Raw genomic sequence first — 18,767 nt, 5'->3', positions numbered from 1 at the left:
TTTTGAGCAGAGCTCTTCAATTTTGTTATCACCAAAGGGTGATTAACAGTATTATAAATACCTTTTGACAATTTCAGTTGCTAATCATCTCCACAAACTTTCATTGTGTCACTTATATTTAATGTTTTGTGATTCATATTATTTAGAATACATATCTATTGTACATATTATAAAACTGTAGCATTTTATTATTGTTTTGTAATTTTAGTGGGATCTCATGCCAAAATGTCGTAAGACTGAAGATTTAGTTGGTTTTTATGAATAAAAATTTATAAATAATGAATGAAGAGGTATTTTTTCACCAAAATATGCACTGCAATTAATATGAGTCTACAATTCTAGTATTTCATAGTACTTGATAAGCTTAGCAACAGGAAACATGCTGGGATTGTATTAAAAGTCTAATAAAAATCTGATAGCATTTTATACTAGCTTATACATTTGTCAAAAGGAGATATAAGGTAATGCTTATCTTTGCATCTACAAATACTATTTAATGTGAGTTGCACTATTTTCCACGTATGTTAAAGAAAAGGGTAAAATATTTTTGTTAGAAATTTTAACCATTTAATATGAAAGTAATACTTTAAAAATTCCATGATTCTCTCACAGCCTACTTCTTTTTCTACTTACCTAAGAGTTTAACCAACCTTTCATAAGAGAGTTAGTGTAGATTATCTTTTAGGATTAAAAAAAATATAATTTAAAATGTTTCAAAATCTGTACCTCAAGGCAAACTATTTGGTGTTAATAATAGATGATGGTGGCTTGTACTTTATCAGGCATAACATATTTTTAGGAGACCAAAGAGATATGTGGCTTTTATTTTAAAACATAATGTTGATGGAGAATGATTTTGTAACATTTGAAAGAAAGGACAGATTTTTTTAAAGAATCTGTTTTAATGGCTTAAGTCACAAGAACAATATTTGGTTGCTTTGTTATATTCAGCTGAATTTCCTTTAAATGTTTAAAAGTGGTATCCAGATTTGAAGTGTGACATGGCAGAGAGAATATTTCTAGCAGACTAGTATTTATCTACTATTCCTTTTTCATTTACACTTTTTCAGGATTTTGTGCTACACGTGGCATAGATATTAGCATATCTAATGCAAAATGGAAAGAAGAAACTCATATCTGACAAGCTTGAGTACCGATCATAGTAGCGATTTCACTTTCATGTATAGATATCTGAATATATGTGTTTGAAACATGTTTGCATATTATATTCATTAGTTACATGAAACACCAATTGAATAGGTCCAATCAGTAGGTACATTGGTAAATGACATATTGATGAATAATATATGAAGATTGTGATGCAAATGGGAGCCGATATTAACCTAAGAATTACCAGATGTTTCTTCTTTACGTTCTTACTATGTATCCCAGAAAAACATAATCTAATAATAACAGCTGAAGACAGCCTCTCATTTGTTTTATTTATCTATATCTACTCCTTACACTTTTAGACCTGATGTACTCATGGTGTTCCATAATGAGAAAAGTTAGCCAAAGGATAATATGTAATACTTTCAATTTCATGAAACTAATTTCCAGATTATTAAAAACAGTAAGTGCACACACATGTCTGTGTGTGCACACACACACACAAACACATCTGCATAAACACACATGCACACTTCCATAATCTGTAATTTAAAAAGTTTTTGTGAAATACATTATCAATTTTCTAGCCTATGACAAATCTACTTAATTTAGTTTAGGTATGAAAATTGGTCGCATTATTGTTCTTGTTACATTTACAGCCATGAGACAGACTTGTGGTTCTTCAACAGCTGTGCAGAGCAGAGACGTAAATTTAAGGTAAATGCCATTGCTTTGATATCTTAGATGAATATTAGTATATAGCATTGTAATCACTTCCTTCATTGTAGGTATCTTATATAAGGTTCTCTTTCCCAATAGGTCATTTAAAATTTTTTATAATTATGTGTTAAATAGCTCGAGAATGGCATAGTAAAAGGCCAAAGTGAATTAAACCTAGAGGTCTTATTCTGACTCTGGCACAAGTGAGTTACATAAGTTTGAGGAGGTCGCTGAACATCTTGAAAACAAAGACATTGGGCTACCTGATAGACAATATATAATATTCTGTGGTTAAAATGTATTTCACTTTTTTTGGAGTGAGTGATAGGCATCTTGATTTTTCAGGTTTAGTTGTATCTTGTTGGATGTTCGCTTATGCATAAGAATTATGTTTGTTTATCTGTTTGTTTTCAGTTACAAAGCACTTTATTAATATACCATGACCAAAAATAATGCTTTGGAATCAAAGTATCAAATCTCATCTGTATGAAAATCATGGTATAAGTGTCATTTTATATAACATCTAAGGAAGCTTTATTTAATGTCTTGAAATAATTTTATATATTCCTTTAGGAAAAAATTTAAGCTCCATAAGGAGTTATTTTACCATGTATTTACTTAATAAACTACATTAAAATATGTTACGATACAATTGAACACATTTCTACCATCCTCTCTGTTCTACTCCAAATTGTTAAAATTGACATTGGCCAACAAAACAAGAACTTCTGCAGTGAACTAATCAGCATTTCTAAAATTTCATATTCCAGGGAAAAAATAAAAAATAAAGTATAATATGTGAATAATGAAATATTTATCCTGGAGTGAAATATTTATCCTGGAATAAAATATTAACTATGTGAGTTATACAATTGAACACTGATAAATATGTTTTAGAAAATTATTACAGTCCATCCATGCACTGCTAAAGAATGAAATTGAATACTTCCTTCCAACATTAGTTCCTGACTTCTTGTTATAGGAATTAGAAGATAAAACACATTTTATTCCAAATACTGAAAGAAATATAAGCAAGAAATCTGCAATATGGGTTTGAGTCGGACAATTTACTGTGATGCAGAATATTTTAAAAGAACTTTTAAAGGGTGTTTTTTGCTATCTATGTTTTATGTATATTAAAAATAAGCAGTTATATATTTTATATCATAAAATTAAAAGATAGTTTCATTTAAAAACTACTATCATGGACAGACTATGCCTGTGTGGTCCTCATTTTCCCATTCTCAGTCAGCAGTTCAGTTGCTCAGTCCAACTCTTTGCGACCCCATGGACTGCAGCACGCCAGGCCTCCCTGTCCATCGCCAACTCCCAGAGTTTACTCAAACTCATGTCCATTGAGTTGGTGATGCCATCCAACCATCTCATACTCTGTTGTCCCCTACTCCTCTTGCCTTCAATCTTTCCCAGCGTCGGGGTCTTTTCCAGTGAGTCAGTTCTTCGCATCAGGTGGCCAAAGTATTAGAGTTTCAGCTTCAGCATCAGTCCTTCCAATGAATATTCAGGACTGATTTCCTTTAGGATGGACTGGTTGGATCTCCTTGTAGTCCAAGGGACTCTCAAGAGTCTTCTCCAACACCACAGTTCAAAAGCATCAATTCTTCAGTGTTCGGCTTTCTTTATAGTCCAACTCTCACATCCATACATGACTACTGGAAAAACCATAGCTTTGACTAGACAGACCTTTACTGGCAAAGGGGTAGCTCTGCTTTTTAGCATGCCATCTAGGTTGGTCATAACTTTTCTTCCAAGGAGCAAATGTCTTTTAATTTCATGGCTGCAGTCACCATCTACAGTGATGTTGGAGCCTAAGAAAATAAACTCTCTCACTGTTTCCACTGTTTCTCCATTTGTCATGACGTAATGGGACCAGATGCCATGATCTTAGTTTTCTGAATGTTGAGTTTTAAGTCAACTTTTTCACTCTCCTCTTTCACTTTCATCAAGAGGCTCTTTAGTTCTTCTTCACTTTCTGCCATAAGGGTGGTGTCATCTGCATATCTGAGGTTATTGATATTTCTCCCTACAATCTTAATTCTAGCTTGTGCTTCCTCCAGCCCAGCATTTCTCATGATGTAGTCTGCATATAAGTTAAATAAGCGGGGTAACAATATACAGCCTTGATGTACTCCTTTCCCTATTTGGAACCAGTCTGTTGTTCCATCTCCAGTTCTAACTGTTGCTTCCTCACCTGCATTCAGATTTCTCAAGAGGCAGGTCAGGTGGTCTGGTATTCCCATCTCTCTTAAGAATTTTCCAGAGTTTCTTGTGTCCACACAATCAAAGTCTTTGGCATAGTCAATAAAGCAGAAATAGATTTTTTTCTGGAACGCTCTTGCTTTTTTGATGATCCAACAGATGTTGGCAATTTGATCTCTGGTTCCTCTGCCTTTTCTAAATCCAGCATGAACATCTGGAGGTTCGCAGTTCACGTACTGGTGAAGCCTGGCTTGGAGAATTTTGAACACTACTTTACTAGCGTGTGAAATGAATGCAATTGTGTGGTAGTTTGAACATTCTTTGGCGTTGCCTTTCTTTCGGTTTGGAATGAAAACTGACCTTTTCCAGTCCTGTGGCCACTGCTGAGTTTACAAATTTGCTATTTTTTAGCATTTCCCATTCTACTAAAGAACATTTTTTTGAAAGGAAAAGTGAAATATATAGTCTTATAGGAATGTTATAGAATAAAATATTTCTTAAAATATTTTTATGTTGCCGCATGTGGCCAGATGCACAAGGCTAACACCCTGTGGAGGAGGGTCTGAGATATCCAGTCCATCATTGCTAAATGCACTTGTGTGGAAAACTTAGAACAATCTACTCATGGCACGGAGAACAAGAAACATCCGTTTTGGAGTCTGAAGCCTATCTTTCCTCTCCATTAGTAAGACTCTGGGTAGAATAACTGAATCTCTTGAAGTCTATTTCCTTATCTTATTCTTAGGTAGGAATAAGGATACCTACCTTGTGAGATTGTTGTAAAGACTAAAAAAAATAATGTATAAAGTAACCAGCATATATCCTTGCACTTATATTGAATTAGTAAATGATTTCTATTACAACCAGCACCAGGAAATTTATATTTAACCCACGGTTATGATAAGAATTGTATGTTACCTTTTATTTCATCATAATTGTCACAATTCACTATTCACTATGATATGAAGTGTGTCTAATTTATAAAAAAGCAACAGTGAGTTTTTATGTACTGACTAGAGTATGTCTGCTTCCTATAGGCCCCCACAACATGTATATATCACACTTGCCACACACAAACTTATACTTTAATATTTGTCTTCCCTGCTAGACTGTGAGCTCTATGACAGCAGGGATCATATATGTCCTACTCATCTGCAGTGCCTACTGACTAATAGAGCTCCATAAATACCTGCTGGAACAGTGAATGAGGAGAGATTGAGCTGAATTGAGAGTAGGAGGAGGTTGGAAGTGGGAAAACCTTCATTCATTCAGTGAAAACTGAGTATTTATAATGTGTAATATCCTCAGGGACTTGTGATTTGGCTGAGGAGACAGTAAGACTTGCACACAAATATCAGGCCACAGTGGATGTGCTGTGGTAACCAGAAAGGCAGAAAACGCTATAAGTATTTTGTTTTATCTTATTTTATTGAGTATAGTTGACTTACAATATGTTAGACTCTGATGTGCAACATAGTAATTTGATTTTTATAGATTACACACCATATAACGTTCTTATAAAGTGTTGACAATATTCTGTTCTGTGCATTACATCCTTGTAATTTATTTGTTTTATAACTGATAATTTATACCTCTTAATCCCCTTCACCTATTTTTTACCTCATTCCACCCCTCTCCCCTTTGTTAACCACTGGTTTGTTCTTTGTATCTGTGAGTCTGTTTCTGTTTTGTTATATTTGTTTGTTTGTTTTGTTTTTTTAGATTCCATATATAAGTGAAAATATACAATACTTGTCTTTGTCTGACATTTCACTAAGCATAATACCTTCCAGATCCATATATGTTATCACAAATGGCAAGATTTCATTCTTTTTATGACTGATATATATATACACACACACACACACATGCAAACACACACACACACATATGTATGTATATCCATTCATCTGTCAATGGACACTTGGGTTGTTTCCACAGTTTAGCGATTATAAGTAGTGTTGCTATAAACATCGGGGTGCATATATCCTTTTGAATTCATGTTTTCAATTTTTTGGATAAATACCCAGAAATGGAATTGCTGAATTGTATGGTAGTTCTACTTTTAATTTTTTGAGGAACCTCGATGCTGTTGTCCATAGTGGCTGTGCTGATTTACATTCCCACTAATCATGTATGAGGATTGCCTTTTCTCCACATCCTTGCCAACACTTATACCATTTCTTGTCTTTTTGATGATAGTTATTCTGACAAGTGTAAGATGATATCTCATTGTGGTTTTGATTTTCATTTCCCTATTGATTAGTGATGTTGAGGCTATAAGCATTTTAAAAAGAAAATTATTTAATTTAGGCTCAAGTGATCTGTGAAGGGTTTGTGGAGAGGTAGCATCTATGTCTAGTCAATGCTAAAGGAAATCAACCCTGAGTATTCATTGGAAGGACTGATGCTGAAGCTGAAGCTCCAGTACTTTGGCCACCTGATGCAAAGAGCTAGCTCACTGGAAAAAAACTCTGATTCTGGGAAAGACTGAAGGCAAAAAGAAAGTGAAAGTAAAGTCGCTCAGTCGTGTCCAACTCTTTGTGACCCCGTGAACTGTAGCCTACCAGGCTCCTCCGTCCATGGGATTTTCCAGGCAAGAATACTGGAGTGGGGTGCCATTTCCTTCTCCAGGGGATCTTCCCAACCCAGGGATCAAACCCAGGTCTCCCGCATTGTAGGCAGATATTTCATCGTCTGAGCCACCAGGGAAGTCCTTCCCACTAGGGAAGGTAAAAAGAAAGCAGGTGGCAAAGAATGAGATGTTAGCATCACGGACTCAATGGACATGAATTTGAAACTCTGGGAGATAGTGAAGGATGGAAGAAGAACCTGGCATGCTGCAGCCCATAGAGTCTCAAAGAGGCAGACTTAGCGGCTGAAGAACAAGAAGTATCTATGTTAGGCTTAAAGAAAGAGAATTCGGTAGAGAAAGTAAAAGATGATTTTTGATGGAGGAATTTTCAAAAGATGTCATCAAAGATGTAGAGATGGGAAACTGTGAGATTGGTTAGGCAAGAGTAAGTATTCAATAGTTTGTTTTGATCAGCATAGAGGTGTCACATTAAAGGAAACATTTAGAGATTGAAGGGCTAGAAAATATACATTGTCAGTTGTATAGAGCCCAAAATGTCAAGCGAATGAGTCTGTACTTTATGGTTTAGGCAGTAGATGTTGTTAAAGGTTTCTGATAGGGATGTGATATAGTGGTGGGGGAGGGCACAGCAACTCATTCCAGTATTCTTGCCTGGAGAATCCCATGGAAAGAGGAGCCCAGCAGGTTACAGTCCATGGGGTTGCAAAGAGTCGGACACGACTGAAGCGACAGCGTAGCACAGTGACATAGTGAAAGCAGTGTTTGGTGGAGATTTGTCAACAGTGGTTCATCTGGAGGGTGCTTTAGTTGTAAGAGATCTGGAATAAGGTAATCTTTAAAAAGTTATTGAGGCTGGCATATCATGAATTGAGTTTTAGAAATGTTGAATTTGAGGTGATGGCATGAAAGTAAATTGAAATAGAAAACTTTTAGAAAATTATAAAGATTTTGGCAGAGAAGTCAGTTAGATAAATATTTGTGAAATAATCCAGAAATGATAGATGAATCCGTGGAAGTGGGAGAGATTTCTGGAAAAAAAAGTAATCTACAAAGAGGAGCTCTTGAACATCCACAGTTTTTAAAGCAAGAGAAAAAAGCAAAAGAATGTAAAGAGGGGAAAAATGAATCAAGTTATCTTGTCCTCTATTGAATAAGGTCAAGGGAAGGGAGTTTCTAAAACATGGAGCTTGTCTTGTCAACCACATCAAACAATGACCATGAGCATTTTCATACATGCAGTGCTGAACTGCAACATTGATAATTTCTATCCCCCTTTTTTTTAAATCATTTGCCAATAACTTAAGATCTGAAATACTAATGTTATTTCTAATGATTGGGGGAAAAAAAATCTTTATTTTAATATGTGTTAAATAGAAAATAGATAATAAATATACTTTTATTCTCTGATTGCTGTGTCTCTAGTCATATAAGTAAGTGTATACTGTATATATAATACAGAGTTCCCATAAATTAAATTTGAGAGAAAACAGCTTTCTAGGAGGTCACATTTTCTCTTTTCTTAGCTACCCAAGCACTTGACTCTTTCTGTAATCCATTAGGATGTTAGGTATATATTCCCTTGAATTCTCTACCTTCACTAAAGTAAGAGGAAGAAGTAAATAGAGCATTAATATTGTTAAGGGAGCTCTCCATAAGATTTAAGACTTAGGGTGTGAATTTTACCTTAAGATGTTTGGAGGTGTTGTACAAGCTAAATTAAATGACAAAGTGAGGAACAATGTCAGTACATAATTAAAGACAAAATGTGAAATTATTTTGAAATTCACTTACATTTAAGATTCATTGTGTTTTCTCTATGGATTCTATTTATACCTTTAATCCTTCATTCTCCATTAATTTTCTTAACATTTCACTGCTAACTTCACCTTTCCCACTATGGTTTTTCTTTTCATTCCATTCTTTCCACTCATCATGGAATCTTGCACATTTTACTTAATCTCTGTCTGTTTAGTCTCCATATTGAGAAAAGAATAACTTTAAATGCCTGAAATTATTAGGCATTTAAAAGGATAAAAGATGTACTAGCGTATCATTTTACTAACAAAATAGTAAAAGTGTGTGACTTCTGCAAATCCAGTATCTAATATTTTAGTTCTCATCTTGCCTCAAGAATAGTTTCTTTTTTGCTATTTTAAATTGTAGTTTTAGCATGAGAGCAGCTTGACTCTTCGATATCTCAGATACTTAGGAGAACCTGAAACCTTTCATGTAGTGCTAGAAATCTCCTCTTACTGATAACATTTATTGGTGGCTCTTTCAAAGTCAACCATCAGGTTGGCTTATCCTTCCTTCCTTAAATTCTTTACAAGACTTCCCAGAAAACTCATTAAGAAATTCAAGCTAGAATTGCTTGGAATGGCTGTGCTCAATGGCCAGATTTTCTAAACAGATCTTAGGGTGTGTTGATCATGATTATTTTAATAACAGTGAATTTGGAAGCACAGCATTTGAAATGATCAAACAAAAGTGTAATGAATTGTTCTTTTAAAAATATTTAAGTCACCCTGCCTTAATATGAAAAGCATATAAGTTCATTAAAAGAACCTAATCATGATTTTTAAGCTAAATTATGGTTGGTCACTAAGTTACTTTTCTCAAAGGCACTTAATAAGTGTTAATAAATTGCTACAGTGTAATAGGTTTTTAAGATGAAAATGATGTTCTCCGATTAGATTAGGATGAAATCACTCATGAGAACTAATTATAGTAGACCCTTGACATTCACAAAGTATGTATCCTGAGATCTTTGTGAACCCTCAAATTTAAGAAATTTCCAGTTCAAAAATATAGGAGGTCTGTGCAATCTTTCTTCCAAAGACTGTCATTCTGAGTCACGCTACCATCATCATGTACAGAGTGTAACAAAAGTTAACTTTCCAACTTTCAATAAAGGTTACTTTTTGATTAATGTCAATTTTTTATAATGAAACAGTTTTTTTCATACCACAGATTTTTCTACATCAGTGACAACAAGTAGAAAAACCACAAAGCTGCATTTATAATGGAAGAATCCCTAAGGTAGAGGAGTTAGTTTATGTGTGTGAGGAGTCAGTAATCTAAAGACTAGATCAACCCCCAGCATGCTTGATTTAGTTTCATGGCTTGACAAATTCCACAGGTGTAATGTCTTGGAACTTTGGGGTAATTGGAAAATAATAAGGCCAATCCTCAACATTTGTGAATTTTAAGATCTTGCAATCTAGCATCAGTTAGAAAAATCTAAGGTGAACCAACAAGTCCCCTCTACTTTCTCTGCTGGTATTTTATTTGAGTAATTGAGAGAGGCAGTCAATATTAATGTTAATATTTTCCTCCTTCTTACTTGTAAATATCCAATGACATCAGTAGATAACCTGGGGTATTCCTTCATAGTAAAAGTTGTCTGGCATGCTTTTGAAAGGCATGATGGAAGGCTGTGTCTTGTGTATGAAGAGACCTCATAGAAGTTCAATAGTAAGGAGAAGCTTTATTTTAATTACCATTGATTGTTGACTGGTTTGGCCCAAGCGTTCTGAACTTAGTGTTTTATCCCTCAAATTAGGATGACTCTAGATTCAGTTCAGAGTTGAAGGTCTTGAATCACATCCAGCTTGGCTAAAAGTATTTGGTGGTTACTTTAAAAGAAAGGATTTGTTTGATCATGCGAGCTTTTATCATTTTATCTTCATAGACAGGTTTTAACTTATAGGACCTAGTAGTTAAGCATTTTGGTAACACAAAATAGACAGACAATTCCTTTGCACAGTATATAAATTCTTACACTTCTAGTGTTAATACTTAACATTGCTGTAAAAGCTGCCACCTTGATATCTTCTACTGCTGGTGCTACTGCACCTTCTCAAGTGACAAACCAAGGAACACATTGAATATTACGATGTGCTGACATGAGGAAAATCTGGTGTCTCAGGAAAACTGGAGTAAATTTTTCAATAAAATATCCTTGTAAAAAATAAAGTAACACAGAGGAGAAAATCAATCTCTCTATTCCCTCTCCTTCCCATAGAGCCAAGCATGTAATAGATATTTAAAACATACTCATTTGTGATGAAAATATGATTAGAGTTCTAGTTTCTCAAAAATGTGGGCATCATTTAAAGTTTTTACTTTATTCCAGGAGAGTTTTATTTCCCTTAATCAATAACCGTAGTCACTCACCTAGATAGTCTTAGAGTTCACTTAGGCTAATAATATTTTTTTAATCTAAGAAATTACTTGAAAATCATCTAAAAATGGAGAATCTTGGGTTCAACCAAGAACATTGAGTTAAAATTTGAGGGGATGGGATCTTAGCAAATCAAAATATTTTAAACTCTCCCAGGAGATTCTAGTGCAGCTGGTCTACAGAGTAGTAAATAGGGACCCTACAACTCTTCTGCAACACATAAGTGGTTCTCTATAATAAAAAGTAGCTAATCTGAATTCTCATTAATGTGCTATGTCGTTTTTCCTCTCAGGGACTCGGTTTTCCAACCTGTGCAATGAAGCAATAGTTGAACTAGTGATATCTCAGTTTCCTTACATATGCAACAGTTTTCTAATCTCAGTCCTGTGTTTTATTTGTGTGTGTGTGTATATATATCTTCATATCTGAGCTATCTAAAAAGTTCCTTGAGTGGGTTTTTTGAGATACCTGTCTCTGTTCATTCTTTCCAGGGGCATTTTCAACAATGTTGTGAGAAATTTTATGTAAATCTTAAGATCTTATCTTTGATTTTTTTTTAAATAGTATCTGCTTTCTAAAGTCCTCAGCACATATCTCCTATGCTGGCCTCCTTTTAGATATTAGAAACTTTAAAAAAAATAAAGTTCATTATCTTTGAAGATAGCTATCTAGTGCAGTGGTCTTGCATGTTGATCTCATTGTCCACCACCCACTTTTTACAAATTATATGAGCAGCAGCATCAAACTACTTAGGGCTCCTCCAAAATTGCTTCATGTTGCCATATAGGTGACCTTACCCTTCTCTTTTTTTCAGTATGCCCTTCTCTGTCTTTCCACCCTGAAACCTTCTCTGAAGCTTTTAAATCATCTTGTCAGGTACTCTATGAAGGCTTCTTTGAAACCCTCACCTGCCATACACACACAATGTAGAATTAATAATTCCTATCTATTTTGTCTCTATGTCTCTATGTCTCATATATATATATATACACTTCTTTTCCTGCATTAATCACACTGAATCATATATACTATAAGTTCCTTGAAAGTTAGGACTATCTCATTCATCTTTGGAGAAGGCAATGGCAACCCAGTCCGGTATTCTTGCCTGGAAAATCCCATGGACGGAGGAGCCTGGTAGGCTGCAGTCCATGGGGTCGCGAAGAGTCGGACACGACTGAGCGACTTCACTTTCACTTTTCAATTCCATGCATTGGAGAAGGAAATGGCAACCCACTCCAGTGTTCTTGCCTGGAGAATCCCAGGGACGGCAGAGCCGTCTATGGGGTTGCACAGAGTCGGACACAACTAAAGTGACTTAGCAGCAGCAGCAGCATTCATCTTCACATTTCCAGCATCTGGTACACAGTACATTTTACATGAATGTGTCAAGTCCATATTGGGCTTACTCTATGACTCAGCAGTAAAGAATCCACCTGAAAAACAGAAGACAGAGGTTTGGTCTCTGGGTTGGGAAGATCCCCTGGAGGAGGGCATGGCATCCCACTCTACTATTCTTGCCTGGGAAATTCCATGGACAGAGGAGCCGATCCAGCTACAGTCCAAAATGTCGCAGTCAGACATGATTGAACACAACATACGTGGAGTCCATAGATCAGTGCTAAGTGACAACCCTGTCAAGTTCCTCCTTTCTCCTAGGCTCCAAATGTGATTTTTTCAGTTGCCTACTGGGGCATCACAACCCAAATCAACTTATCTCAAACCGGAATTATTTCTCTTTCTCCACAGTTGTCCAATGTTTCTGTCAACTTTTCCTAATAGTCTTTAGTTATAAACCCTTCTGATTAGATTGGGCCATATTCCTCTGCCCTAATATGAAAATTGCTCTGTTTTTCAACCTTATCAGCATGGCACAAAAGGCTGTAAATCATCATGCATCTGTTACTTTACCGACTCAATGGACATGAGTTTGGTTAAACTCTGGGAGTTGGTGATGGACAGGGAGGCCTGGCGTGCTGTGATTCATGGAGTTGCAAAGAGTTGGACATGACTGAGTGACTGAACTGAACTGAACTGATAGGATACAAATGAGATATGAGGATTTCTCAAATATTATCTGGGTACTGTCTTTGCTACATGAATTATTGGTATATAATTTTTATGAGTTAATTATATCTAGTGATTTAGCCCTGGGGATTTTGGATGTTTCTACTAAAACACTATCTAAATTTACTGTGGAGTTTATATCAGCTGCTCTATTCAGAAATATAGATTTATTTTTCCCATGAAACATGAACTCTTTAGACAGGAAGTCCAGATTTGGCTGGTACTACTGCTCAAGGATGACACAGACCAATGTTTCTTTCAGCCTTCTATTCTGCCCCATGTGTAGCCTTTGTCTTCATGGTCACAATTGGATTGCTCTTTCTCCAGGTATCATGTTCATGTTCCAGGTAGAAAGAAGGGGAAGGCAAAATACCAAGAAGTGCAAGACAGCTGAATAACAAGTTTTAATAACAAGTTTGCCCATAGAATGGCTTCTCTTTACATTTCATTGGCCTGAATAGTATCACATGAATACCCATTGCTTCATCTGAGTCTGTGAAGCTGATTATATTCAGCCAGACCTTTGGTCAAATTGAACAAAGTTGGGTTCTTTTAGTAGAGAAAAACAGAAGGATGAATTTTAAGATAGGAATCTTTGCATTGTCTGCCAATGACAATTTAACATAGCTGCTATTAACAACTCACGGGACCTAAGAAATCTGGGAAAAGAGATTTTTTCTCTTTTAAGCTAAAAAGCAAAATCTTGTGATGAGAGCTGACTTTCAGTGGATTGCAGTGAGGTAGCTACTCTGCTGCATAGAAAGAGAAAAGAGAATTTATGACGTGACATACTTTAATGACAAGAAATTTCTTTTTATTTTTTGTTGTTTGTTTCTTCTAGGAAAGTTTAGACAGACACAAATCTGTGTATTAATGTGACTAAAGGTCAGTAGGCTCTAGGACTTTATTGCGAGTTTTGATATTTTTAATTACAACTGTTATTAAAGACTCCATACATTTTGAGCTCTAGTAGAGTACAATGCAAAGTATACTGTTCTGCTAAAACACTTCAGTCATGTCTGACTTTTTTCAACAATGCCCTCTAGGCTTCTCTGTCCATGGGATTTTCCAGGCAAGAATACTAGAGTAGGTCACCATGCCCACCCCAAGGGGATCTTCCTGACCCAAAGAGATCAAGCCTGCCTCTCTTATGTCTCCTGTATTGGCAGATGGGTTCTTTACCACTAGTGCCACCTGGAAAACCCACAGAGTACGCTAAGCAGCAGTGACTCTTTCCCTCCAGGAAATTTCTACTGAAGCTAGGCAACACTGGTGAGGCAACCCAATTGAACATATGTAGGCAGTGGAACACTGGAAAATATAAATATTTTGAAAGTACAGAAGCACGTGTTTTTGAAGGACTATGAAAAAGATAGTTATAGAAGGTGACAGTTACTCAAGTTAAAGTCAGAAAAAATGTTTCTATTTGATTATTATATTTCTGGAAAGTTCTCACTTTCCTTCATGACCCAGATAACCACGATGGTGTGATCGCTTACCTAGAGTCAGACATCCTGGAATGTGGAGTCAGGGGGGCCTTAGGAAGCCTCACAACAAACAAAGCTAGTGGAGGTGATGGACTTCCAGTTGAGCTATTTCAGATCCTAAAAGATGATGCCAGCAAATTTGGAAAATTCTGCAGTGGCCACAGGACTGGAAAAGGTCAGTTTTCATTCCAGTCCCAAAGAAAGGCAATGCCAAAAAATGTTCAAACTACCGCACAATTGCACTCATCTCACACTAGCAAAGTAATGCTCAAAATTCTCCAAGCCAGGCTTCAATAGTATGTGAACTGTGAACTTCCAGATGTTCAAGCTGGGTTAGAAAAGGCCGATTCACCAGAGATCAAATTGCCAACATCTGTTGAGTCATCGAAAAAGCAAAAGAGTGTTAGAAAAAAGAGTACTTCTGCTTCATTGACTATGCTAAAGCCTTTGACTGTGGATCACAACAAACTGTGGAAAATTGGTCAAGAGATAGGAATACCAGACCACCTTACCTGCCTCCTGAGAAATCTGTATGCAGGTCAAGAAGCAACAGTTAGAACCAGACATGCAACACCAGGCTGGTTCCAAATTGGGAAAAGAGTATGTCATGCCTGTATATTGTCACCAAGCTTATTTAACTTATATGCAGAATATATCATGCAAAATGCTGGGCTGGATGAAGCACAAGCTGGAATCAAGATTTCTGGGAGAAATATCAATAACCTCAGATATGCAGATGACACCACCCTTATGGCAGAAAGCAAAGAACTAAAGAGCCTCTTGATGAAAGTGAAAGAGGAGAGTGAAAAAGTTGGCTTAAAACTCAACATTCAGAAAACTAAGATCATGGGATCTGGTCATGTCACTTCATGGAAAATAAGATGGGGAAACAGTGGAAACAGTGAGAGAGTTTATTTGGGGGGGCTCCAAAATCACTGCATATGGTGACTGCAGCCATGAAATTAAAAGACGCTTGCTCTTTGGAAGAAAAAGTATGACCAACCTAGACAGCCTATTAAAAAGCAGAGACATCCCTTTGCTGACAAAGATCCATCTGTTCAAAGCTGTGGTTTTTCCAGTAGTCATGTATGAATGTGAGAGTTGGACTATAAAGAAAACTGAGCACCAAAGAATTGATGCTTTTGAACTATGGTGTTGGAGAAGACTCTGGAGAGTCTCTTGGACTGCAAGGAGAATACACCAGTCCATCCTAAAGGAAATTAGTCCTGAATATTCATTTGAAGGACTGATGCTGAAGCTGAAGCTCCAATTATTTGGTCACCTGATGCAAAGAATTTACTTGTTGGAAAAAACCCTGATGCTGGGAAAGATTGAAGGCAGGAGGAGAAGGGGACGACAGAGGATGAGATGGTTGGATTGCATCACTGACTCAATGGACATGAGATTGAGCAAGCTCTGGTAGTTGGTGGTGGACAGGTAAGCCTGGCGTGCTGCAGTCCATGGGGTCATAGAGTCGGACACGGCTGTGTGACTAAACTGAACTCAACTGTTAGAGAAGTTAAGAGACATAGTCCATAGTTTTTCTTTCTTTTCTGCAGTGATCTGCAATGTAAGCAGCTACACTAGAAAAATAGGTACTTGGTGGGGCATCTGAAAGAAGTTCCAAGGAACCCTTCTTGCTCTCCCTCAACTCCATCCCTATAGACACTCATAAGTTCCTGCTGTGTTCTAGGTGCCAGGTACCTTGCCCATGATTGGTCATTTGATCTCCAAGTAAACCCCAGAATTGGTCGGTACTGCCCATATTTTACCTGTGAGATATCAGAGAGCCAGAAAGGTTCAGTAACCTTCCCAAGGAGTCAGGGCAGAATGTCAGATGGGACTTGTAAGCAGATCATTTTTTTTCCCCAGCTCCCTTTATATTTGAAATAAATGGATCATTTCTTCAGGAATTCTCAGCGTCAGGACAGGCAGGAGGACAGAATGGGCAGACATTCCTCATTCTGTGAAGGCTGCCTGTCTGATGGAAGACTGATCGCTATTTGGAGTAAAAATGGGAGGTTCCAGTGCTGTGTGTGATTCTTCCCAACAAAACCATGATTATTGTGAGTGTTTGTCATCACTTCATCCAGGGCTCCATGAGAATAAGAATTAAGCATTGGTTTGGATCTGAGATACTGTAAATGCATAATGATTTTTTATAATCGCCCCTTCTCTAATAGGTCCTGCATGCTTTCTGGTAATTATCCAGAATGAAATGAAAATGAAGTGAGTCCATCTTCTTCTTAAAATGTGTGATTTATGCAATTAGTGAGATTGGGTTTTATCTTTCAAACAAAAGAAACAGTACTATTAATAATGTAATGAACTTTCTTTAGAGAAATACATCATAAATTTAGGAAGCAAAAAGTAAGCCAAATAATTCTAGTATTTTCATTCTCTGTAATAAAACTGTGAATATTTAAAGATATCTAGCTATTTTTTATCAGTTCTACATGTATATGGTTTCTTTTAATTTTATTTCTAATATTCATTTGCAGTAGACATTTTGCATATCATTAGACAAGGAAGATCAGACTGTATGTAATGCATTGTCAGTACAGGCAGGTATATGGTGGACTAGGTGCAAGGTAGGATTAGGAAATGGGCTTCCGTGATGGCTCAGTGGGTAAAGAATCTGCTTGCAATGCAGGAGACACAGGAGCCATGGGTTTGATCCATAAGTCAGGAAGGTCCCCTGGAGAAGGAAATGGCAACCCACTCCACTATTCTTGCTTTAGAAATCCCGTGGACAGAGGATCCTAGCGGGCTGGTGCTAGTGGTAAAGAACCCACCTGCTAATGCAGGAGATATAAGAGAGTCAGGTTGGATCTCTGGGTTGGGAGAATCCCCTGAAGGAGGGCATGGCAACCCCCTCCAGTGTTCTTGCCTGGAGAATCCCATGGACAGAGGAACCTGGTGGACTACGGTCCATATGATCACAAAGAGTGAGGCATGACTAAAGTGACTTAGCAGGCAGGAGTAGGAAATAAATTGTACTTAAAAGCTCATTTACCCTCTGAAGAAAGTATTCTCTTCCTCTCTAAATCGTTCCCTTTCCTATTCTCTCCATCTCTGCTTGTCTCTCTGTTCCTTTCTCCCTCCCTTGCTCTCATTTTCTGACTTTCAGGCCCCATATTGCACCCCCTTCTTTGAACCCTAGAACATTGAAATCGATCTATGAAATACAGAAACGCATATACATACAGTAAAAAACAAACAAACAAACACACTAGTATTTTCTGGCTAGTGATTCCTGAGTCTTTTAGGAACTAGAACTAGCTGTGTGCATGAGATGTCAAGTTTCTGATGAAGGACTGTTAAGTGGGTTATTCAGTGCTAAGATGTAACCTGTCATCACCAAAAGGTCAAAATAACATTGATTAACAGTGTCATACCAAATACAAATTCTCTGAAAGAAAGACCTGTTCTAGGATAGTGAGGACGAGTTCTTGGGAACCACATCAGAGGGACTTCCCTGGCCATCCAGTGGTTAAGACTCTGTGCTTCCTTTGCAGGGGGCACAGGTTCCAATCCCTGGCTGCGGAATTAAGATGCCACATGCTGCGTGGTACAGCCAAAAAAATAAAATGTTAAATTTGTTTAAAAAGAAAAGAAGAAGCACTCAGAAATGAGTACTTAGTCAATTGATGCAGTTACGGTATTTGGTATTTGGCATTCCTTTCAAGAATTTGCAACACTGCTGGACTAGAGCAGAGGTTAGTTAATACATTTTACTCTCCCTCTCCCACCTTTATGCTTGCTATTCTATTCAAGGAGTTATTTACTTAATAAAAAAGAGAGTTCAGGAGTAATGCAGAAATAAATTGAAAGGCCTACTTTATTCAATTTCATGTGAAACAAATATTATCATGCTCCGGTGGAAAAACTACAAGCTAAAAACAAAACAGCAGTAAGGTTTCAAAACTCGTTTACAGTATTTCCATGTATTAGAATTTATGTCCTCAGTCAATCAATCCATCAAAGAAACATGACTAAATGCCCTCAGTGTATTAGACACTTTGCTAAGCAGACACCAGGTACCATAGGGGATTCAAAGATGTTCCTAGCCTCAGGGAGCTGGCAATCTGGCTAGATAAAAATTCAAGATAATAGCCATTGTTCTAAGCCATTTTAAACAAAACTCAGTGGGTTAAGGTTAAAAATAAAAAACCTCCTTGACAGTTATGGCTTTTTATGGGATAAATTGCTTCCCCCACCCCCTAAATGGTTAGTGAATCAGCCATCACTTATAAACTGAGCACAGTAAGGTTTTCTTCATGTTTGTTCCTCCTAAGGCTTTGTTTGTGGTTCCTTAAAATTTGTTTAGGACCACGTTCCAGATTCTAAGGGATATTGAAGTGTGAAAACAAGTCTAAGTATGAAAACA

At 36.8% G+C, this 18,767-nt stretch overlaps 1 protein-coding gene across 12 annotated transcripts in view; it reads left to right on the top strand.

Moving 5' to 3' along the window:
- FOXP2 (forkhead box P2) overlaps window positions 1-18,767 on the top strand; it is a 1,512,938-nt gene that overhangs the window by 1,316,682 nt on the left and 177,489 nt on the right. For 2 of the 12 annotated variants that reach the window (XM_081537132.1, XM_081537131.1), the window contains one exon: window positions 1,770-1,827. The exons of the other annotated variants lie outside the window; for them this stretch is intronic. The gene's annotated coding sequence lies outside the window, so the exon portion shown is untranslated. The remainder of the gene's footprint in view (window positions 1-1,769; window positions 1,828-18,767) is intronic. 12 annotated transcript variants of the gene reach the window in all.

This window comes from Giraffa tippelskirchi, chromosome 10 (genome assembly GCF_054371585.1).
Source record: "Giraffa tippelskirchi isolate mGirTip1 chromosome 10, T2T-mGirTip1v1.2.pri, whole genome shotgun sequence".
NCBI lineage: Eukaryota > Metazoa > Chordata > Mammalia > Artiodactyla > Giraffidae > Giraffa > Giraffa tippelskirchi.
This window is presented reverse-complemented; position numbering and strand designations above follow the sequence as displayed.